The sequence below is a fragment of the Nannospalax galili genome, unplaced genomic scaffold (assembly GCF_000622305.1).
Source record: "Nannospalax galili isolate Female #2095 unplaced genomic scaffold, S.galili_v1.0 scaffold372, whole genome shotgun sequence".
NCBI lineage: Eukaryota > Metazoa > Chordata > Mammalia > Rodentia > Spalacidae > Nannospalax > Nannospalax galili.
The window spans coordinates 2,103,606-2,112,456 of record NW_008332089.1 but is presented as its reverse complement, the minus strand read 5'-3'; the positions used below and the strand labels follow the sequence as shown (position 1 = coordinate 2,112,456).

The following is an 8,851-nucleotide window of genomic DNA, read 5'->3' as shown; positions in this document are numbered from 1 at the left end:
GTGTATCTGTTAGTATAATAAACTGTGTATCTGTTAGTATAATAAACTGTGTATCTGTTAGTAGAATAAACTGTGTATCTGTTAGTAGAATAAACTTCTACTTTTGTAATCATACTTCAAAATTTCCTGGAGGTTTCTTGTTCCGATTGCTATCGTACCCTTTCATAGCCTGTCTGGGGTAACAATTAGATGTCTTTTAGTTCTCTATTGCTCTCTGAATTATATTTAGGTTTCCATGTCTCAGCTACCCTTTTGTGCATCTATGCTGTTTTTCTTTAGATTTCTGCGGGGATTCCTCCGACAGTCCTGTCTACTTGTTAAAATGGTAATGATGCCTGTTCACAGTAGGTGTCACATGATTTCATCTTGCAATGCATTACTGCAAAACCCTTTCTGTTGTGCGTTGTCAAGCAGCTGAGGCTGCCTGCATAAGGCCTGCACATCCCAGCGGGGAGCAGGAGGAGCATACGAGACTGCAACTAAGGAGCCGCAGACAGCTGAAGCCTTCTGTGGGAGGGCGAGTCAGTATTCTTTAAGGATATAGACCCTCATCGTCTAGCCAGGCTCCAGTGGATGGCCTTACACTCCTGAGTATGTGGACAACACAAATTAGACTCCTGAGTTAAAGAAGTAGGACACATATTGGGAGGGAGTAGAAGTCCAGAGAGTGGATCTGGGAGGAGTGAGGGAAGGAATGAGGGGTGAATTGATGAAAACACATAGTATGAAATTCTGAAAGAATTAAAATTCTCCAAAAAAGAATAATCAAGGCCAGGCATGGTGCTGCACAGAGGCAGGCACATCACTATGAGATAGATGCTAGCCTGGTGTACCTAGTGAGTTCTAGGCCAGCTGGGGCTGCAGAGAGACTCTGCCTCAAAACAAGCAAGCAAACAAAAAGGAATAATCAAAATTTTGTCTTTGAACCAGTTTACAGTACCAGGTAAGAAATCCTTCTGGTGAAGTAGGCCTCATATCCAGTTAGAAAGCGTGTAGTCGTCCCTATTACCATCATGCAACTACTATGCCAGTGGGCACATCTTGCAAGGAGGCTGCTGGTTTACTACTAAATGGTCATGCTATCAAACTGCATTCAAAGTACTGACGTTCTACCCACAGACTTGTGCTCTTCTCAGCTTTGGCCAGAGAAGCTTCTTTTGCAGTGGGTAATGATTAATTCGGACACTCTTAACAGGTCAGAGCACCACATGTAAATAACACTGAGTAGTCAGTTGTGGATGGGCCGTCGATATGGGCCGTCGACATCAACCTCTCAGCATCCATGGCTCGGGAACTTTGCGGAAGACAGGACAGAGTGTACAACTGATGAAAAGAGGAGCCATGAAATGCTGATTTCTGATTATGACATGGTTGTTGCATTAATTCACAGCGCTGTGGCTACCTGCACGAGGCTTGCCCAAGATCAAAAGTCAAAATTCAGCATGGATGGATGAGGGGGCCGGGGCCCCATCCCTGTCGTAGAAGCTGAGGGTAAGTGACGGCTATGGAAGGAAGGAGTATTACTCTCCTTCGGAGAACTGGGCTCTGGTAGGTTGGTCATACCCCAGTGAAAGGCCACACAGCATGTACACAAGGACAGCACTAACTGGAGTTGGGGGTTATTAATAATAATAACAATAAAAAACCCAAGAGGACATGAAGTTGGGAGGTAGATGGGGTGGTAAGAACCAAGGGGAGTTACAGAGAAGTGGTAGTGGCTGGGAACAGGTGTAGAAAACTTCCAAAAAGATATTCTTTTTGTTTATTTATTTTATGATGAAAACAAACTTTTTTTTTCAAATTCCCTTTCAATTATATGAATTTATATACTTGCATTTCTAAGAGAAGCACAGTTTATTACATATACAAACTAGAGACAATTTAGAAAGCTTTAATTCTCTTTTCTAACGCAATAGCAAATACCTTGCCCTTATCTCTTAAAGGATACAAAACTGCCTCCCCCATCAAACTTTAGGAAACTTGGCTTTTTCTTTCAAAAGAATAAATACATTGGTGACACTTTAAAAATTATTTCCAAAATCAATGATTAGAAATGAACATTGCTATTGTCTGAAAACCACTAAATGCACTGGAGTTTAGAGTTCATTTAAGCTTTCAGCCTTAAGTAATATTTCTTTTTTATGCTTTTAATCTTATGAAACAGAAATAGCTAAAAATAAAAGCAGTCTATTAAATAAATAAGGTTTTTCTTCAACAGCAGAGATAAATCATTTTCCAAGGAGAGCTCATGAGGAGCAGACACTGCCAGCGCGGAAGCCCTCACCTGCAAAGACCCGGCACGCTAATGCTCACTCTCGCGCCTGCGCACAGCTGATGGGGTAATACGCTTATGGATCTTAAATCTCAAGGCCGATGTCCAGCATTTACGGCAATAAAAAAAACTCAGTCTTATATGAAAATGTAAGGTTCTATTTTTTTTACATTCTAAAACAATGATTTAAAAAATTTAACAGAAGATGGGCCAGGGCATTGGTTCAATAGGTAAAGGAGCTTGCTCTGTTCCATCCAGAAATCCCACATTAGAACAAACGAAAAGCATGATGAAATGGGCCGCGTGCATAACGCCAGCACCCTTACACCTGAGCTCACACACAAATATGCAGAAATACACATACCCACACACACACAGAAATTTATAAATAAAAAAGGCAGAATAATCGAATTTTCAAAACAACATTAAAGAAACGCACAAATGTCTACCTAAATCACAGAAATAATATGAAGTTATTTTATTTAAGGAGGTTACAGCATAGGAAAAACAAAAACAAAACTTTTGAATCATGGCTTCCCGGTTCTATACAGAGCAAAAAGAATTTTTTTTTTTTTTTCCAAAAGAGAGGTTCACTCTAATTATGTGAAGAAGAAAGAGAACCTGTGGGCTCCGACTTCTGGGTTATCAGTATAGGTATGGCTTTAATGGATATTTCTTTCTAAAAGCAAATAAAATACTCCATTAGTTCATTTGTTGAACATATCTGGTAACCGAAACAGCACAGGGCCCTTTGAAAGCCGCGTGGGACGGACAGCGCAGTTCCTGATTTCCAAGACTTCATATATAAATCAACATATGAAGTAGAAACTGCGCTGCGCAGGGCTCATAGCCCAGCAGGAAACTGATACAGCCTGGAGGGAGTCTCTGAGCGCACTGACGGTGGAGAAAAAGAACGATTACCTGGCTGTATCTTACACTATCACTGGGCTTTAAATAGCTCAAAGAAGAATCTATTCAACACACTCATGGCGAAGAAATGTGGCTGGATTTAGAGAACACACTGGGGAAGGGCGTCTGTGTGACCAGAGTGGAACCGGCAGGACCGGAGCTCAAAGGGAAATAAAATCAAATAGCCAAGTGTGAAAAACATGATCAGGTTCGACCATCTGCTTCGGCTTCCTGCCATGCTCCTCCTTCGGGTCTGCACGTCCCTTTCTCACTGGGGTGCGGTTTACACAATGCTTTGCTTTGGCCCGTGAGGAAGTAGAAGAGAAGGTCATGATCTCCCCTCTTCCATGAAGTGAACACGCTCCAGGTAGGACAGTTCAACCCCAAAACATGAGCCAAGCCCCTGCGAACTCACCATGACGCCAGATGTTGTGGGGGAGGAATTCATACCCTTGAAGCCACCGGATCCAGTCTCACTGCCACAGAGGCTGTCCTGCCTGACACAGCCTGGTAGAGCCAGATGCAGGTAATGCCACAGTGATCAAACAGTAAGATTCTCAGGTAGTTTAGAGCTGGTGTTCATTTCCACACAAGCCCTTTCATCTGGTTCTGACCAGGGGAAGGATTTGACTAGCCTTGGTTTGACAGGGCAGCCTGTCAGCCATATTCATGTTTATCCAAAAATCTAAGGCAAGAAGACCAGCACCTCTCAGCTGTGTTTGATCACCTCATTTGAACTTGCAAACTAGCCCACCCTCTCTTGTGCTCTGTAGCCCCTCCCTTTTCTGTTTTCCACATTACTTCACAATTTATACGTGTGTGAACACACAGAAACAGACAGACGTGTGTATGTATTTACAAACGCAGACAGTATCTGTTTGCAACAACTTACATAAAACTTACACAGTTGGAAAAACTTGGAAATTAATATGCATCCTATGGTACCCTCCTGAAAAATTACAATTTCTAGATTCCTGTGAAGGGAGTAAACATTATCTCTTTTACAAATAGAACAGAGACAGAACAAAGCTCTATGAAATTTACTAGTTATTTCATTAGTATCAACTTACAAGAAACACTTCAGCTTGTTTCTCTACAAAATAAAAAGCATCACACTTCAGGAAGCTCCTGACCTATAATGGCTTGGGATAGCTTGTCCAAGAATGTCCTATTTATAGCTCAGTAGAGGGGCAAGGAATATCCTCACTCAAAGTGTAGAGAATAAGAAACTGCACAGTACATGTCCCTGGATAAGACTCCTGTATTAAACCTCAACCATCCAGGACTCAAGGACCATTGCAGAAGAGGGCCAGAAAGATTGTAAGAGCCAGGAGTGGTACATGGCTACAAGGAAACAGGATCTTCTGGGCTTCTGGCAACTTGCTAATATGAACTTGGAGCAATGGCGACAGCATGCCTAACAATCAGACAAAAACCCAGCACAGAACTGGGAAATGGGCAGGAGGCCTCCACCTTCACCAAGGAACTATGAGTTGATATTCTTTAAGAGAGTGACTCTACACAGGCTGAACAGGCTCCAGGAGATGAACTCACACCAAGAGACTTCTGGGTAAACAAACTTGACTCAATAGGCCTTAACACATATGAAAGAATGCATGAAATTCTGGGGACAGGTTATGGGAGTGCAGAGAGGGAAGGATGCCTAAATATGATGTATGAAATTCACAAAACTTCAATAAAAATACACACTGAAAAAAATAAGAACAAGATCCAAGATGGAGAGGCAGCCACCAGTTAACAGGCCTGGCTGCTCTTCCAGAGGTCCTGGGTTTAGTTTCCATCACCCACATGGCTGTTCACAACACTCTTTAACCCCAGTTCCAGGGGACTCAATGCCCTCTTCTGGCTTCTGTGGGTGCCTGTACACATGTGGCCAACAGACACATACATAAAAAGTAAAAATCTTTCAAACGTTTTTCCAACAATTGAGAATTTAATACAACGTATTTTGATCATACTCACCCCGACTGCTCCTCCTAACTCCTCCCAGACCTACCCCCTCCTCCCTACTTCTCAACTCCATGTCCTCTTTTATAGAATAAATCGAGGCAAAAAATATGTCAGAGAGCATCTATGTTACTTGTACTCAAAGTTAGAACATGGAGCCTTTTTACCCTCACAAGATAGTTTAGTACAACCATTGATATTTTAGATACTTCTAGAACATTATGGGTTAAAATGGTTTATTCGTTGTTGCTCTAAGCTGAGAAATCTGCAATTTTTATGTTTTTAGTGTCACAAGTAGAAAAAGTTAAAGAAAACAGACTTAGGAGGGTTTCTGTAACTCTGCCATCTGAAAGGGAGGCCAGGTTATAGTTACAAAGTACAGGACTTCTCAGAGAGAGCAATGCATTTTTGTTTCCAGAAAGATTTTTCCATCAAAAGAAGATACCACGCCATGAGAGTAAGTCTCAAGTTAATGATACAGAGAAAAGTTAAATATGTATATTGCTATCTTCTCTTTTTACAGATAAAAGAAGCAAAACCTTTTAGTCCTCCAAAATCTTACCTGATTGTAGAATAATTAAAATATTTCACCCACCAATCTGTTAACTTCATAGCATTTACTATTCATTTTAAAATGAAACTAACTGTTCGAATTCTGAATGAATTGAAAAGCTTCAAATGCCCGATAATTACAAATGACTTAAGTGTGCTATGTCCCAGAGGGAGCAAGAGGGTGAAGTCTCTGCCCTGTGGAGCCCACAGTGCAGTGGAGGAGGACAAGGCACAGCGCACGCTTACATCTCCTCTAACTGAACTTAGAGGAGACTATGGAAGACTTTAGGAGGATGTGCTAGCTGAATCATGACGTAGAGATGTACAAGTTCCATCAGATGGAAAAGGACCTTCTTATGAACAGTCTAGCCGTGTAACAGCACAGAGGAGAAAACAGAACCGAATCTGGCAGAGGCTTCAGCTGCAGCTGCAACACACAGGTCTTAACGATGGAATGGGATTGAAGAGATCATTTACTCAGCAGACACTTACTATCAAGGAAGCATCATTAGAAATGACCTTAGGTACGGGTGATATCCCCAGACTGTGAAGAGTTTTATTCTACCTGCTATTCCAATTGTTTTAGAATTTATTTTGTAACAAGGAGCCAGTGGCTCTCGAGCAGGTAGTCGTAGGATCAATGTCTTTACCTATGTTTAGGGAAGTAACTGGAGTTTGATGTGAGAGAGACTGGTGACCAACAATAAGTTCACAGTAATACGGGGATGGATGATGGGGGAGGAAACAGGGCAGAGCGCAGAAGGACACAAGTCAGAAGATGGCTGACAAGCATTTCTGGCAAGCAGCTGAGCAGCAGGAAGCGCAATCACCATTGGGTGCTTTCCCAAGAACGGACAGGGTTAGGAGCAGCAGCCCCAGCATCATGAGATGACGTCAGCATCATGAGATGACGTCAGCATCATGAGATGACGTCAGCATCGTGAATCCAGCTAAGAGTCTAAAAGTACCACTGTGGTATATTCCAATTTAAAATAAATTCAGAGGATAACTAGGGCCTGAGAAGTCAAAACCAGATGGCAAGGCCTCCCAGAAGAGAATGGGCCTCTAAAGCAAACAATGGGCATAGCCTTCAAAGGGAGTGGGACCCGTGGCATGGTGGACAATAAAGCACACAGACTTGAAAAGACCAATGCAGCAACAGGAAGCCATTAGAGCCGAATGGAGTCTGGTGGGGTGGGACCAGGGATCAAGCATGAATGGGTGCTAAGGCAGGGAATGAAGGCCACTTGTTTTTGTTTTGTTTCAGTGCTCACGGAACTGGGTTACAGAAGGACATTTCCATACGTGCATGAAACATACACTGAGCACAGCCCCACACCCTGTAGCTTCCCTTTTCACTCCTAGTCCCTTTGTCACCCTAGACACTTGTGCTTCTAATTTCCTGCCACAGACACACATGCGTTTTATGTATCTTTTTCTGAAAGTTCTGACTATGAAGACATAAAGTAAGATCAATTACTTCAGGCAAGAAAGAACTGAGACGATAGAGGGGTCTGCTTCAGAAATGAGTAGACTAAAGATGGACGCATGGAAGACAGAAACTAATGAGGTAACGTTAGAGGAATGAGCTTGGGAAGACAGCGGCCATCCTTTTGTGGGCATGCAGCGTGTGCCAGACGTCCTGTTGAGCACTTTCACATCGCTCCTTAATTACTCCAGCACTAGTACAGGTGTTATTTTATCCCCAAGCTACAGTCAGGAAATGATAGAAAGGTTTATCATCCTGATGGCCTCTGTGGAATAGGAAGTCGGCCTGTAGCCCCAGGGGCATTAGCAACCACATGGACAGGCCATGGCCCTTAGAGACAGCAAGTGTTCCTGGTAGATGAGAAATAAATATTCAAAGTCTTCAGTAATTACTTTATAATAACAAAAAGTTAAACCGAAATCATTTGCATCTTAAACACTAGCTCAACAACTTTCAAAGAACTAGCTCAATTAGCTTGCATAAAAGGTACAATGGAAGACTTAGTAACAATGGCTTTCAATGTTTCAAGATTCAGGAATATGGTACAAACTGGTATTATTTTATCAGTCCTCTCTAAGGCTTAGTTTTAACTCAGTGAAGCCATTTCTAAAAAGTAGCTGTAACTAAAAGAAAGTCTCCTACTTCATAAGTATTTGAATATGAAAGACTGCATATTAGAAACCACTAATTATTATTCAGTATTAATTGGGATGATGATCCACAATGAATGAAAAAAAGAGTAATTTGACAATTCATGGGTTTTTCTACTGTGACAAATCAGATTCAAAAAAATGGCTGGCTATCTTTCACCTATAGATTAAGACAGGACCTAAAATAACTCCAAGGAGTGTTCATGGATTTACAAGTTACGTGTAGTTGAGTCTTGAATATGCTGGATAAATCAAAGTTTTAATGCTGAGTTAATTAAGGAAAGTCTAACTTCATGACACTTATGTGTAACTAACACACAATGGTTGGCTATGGTCTGTCAGCCCTTTTGCTGATTACCTACAATCACTGCACAGGCGTCACAGCTGCTCCTTATTGTCTATAGCATGTTTTCCCCCAGGTATTAGGTTCCTCTTTTCATAATATTGTGGAATATTCATATCTTAATAGAACCTATTTAAAAATATTGGATATGCAACACATACACTTAGGGAGCAATGCCCCGCCTTTACATTAAAGCTAACTACATGGTAACATTTTCTTCAGACTCAAATACTGCACTTTTATTTTAGTCAACACTTCAAGTTTCTTCATTAAAGTCTGACAGTCAGAAGCCTAAGCTCAGCAGACAGGTATTAGAGAGCTCTGGTGGCTTCTGATGGAGAGAGCAATTAGCACTTCTTTAAAAGAAAGACCTATTTTATATAAGCCGTACCTAACATAGGACATACACTTTACACAATATTAGAACACAGTCGTTTTGTCTTCTCAGAAGTGCAGAATGCGACTGGAGAGAGTTCCGTTGGTAAAGTGCTTGCCTTACAAGTACAAGGTGATAAGTCTGATCACCAGAATACATATAATAAAACCGGCCATGGTACATGGTTGTAATCCCAGTACTAGGGAGGCAGGTACAGGTGGAACCCTGGAGCTTGAGAGCTATCTAGTCTAGCCTACGTGGCCAAGTTCCAGAATGGGAGATCCTGTCTCAA

At 41.7% G+C, this 8,851-nt stretch overlaps 1 protein-coding gene and 1 long non-coding RNA gene across 2 annotated transcripts in view; one reads left to right on the top strand and one right to left on the bottom strand.

Annotated features, from left to right (window-relative positions):
* Positions 1-2,368, top strand: part of LOC115069300 — a 19,685-nt gene extending 17,317 nt beyond the window's left edge. Inside the window, exons 2-3 of the long non-coding RNA XR_003848572.1 lie at positions 1,391-1,491; positions 2,219-2,368. This is a non-coding gene — a long non-coding RNA (uncharacterized LOC115069300). The remainder of the gene's footprint in view (positions 1-1,390; positions 1,492-2,218) is intronic.
* Positions 1-8,851, bottom strand: part of LOC103729225 (E3 ubiquitin-protein ligase parkin-like) — a 521,211-nt gene that overhangs the window by 424,845 nt on the left and 87,515 nt on the right. The window lies entirely within an intron of this gene.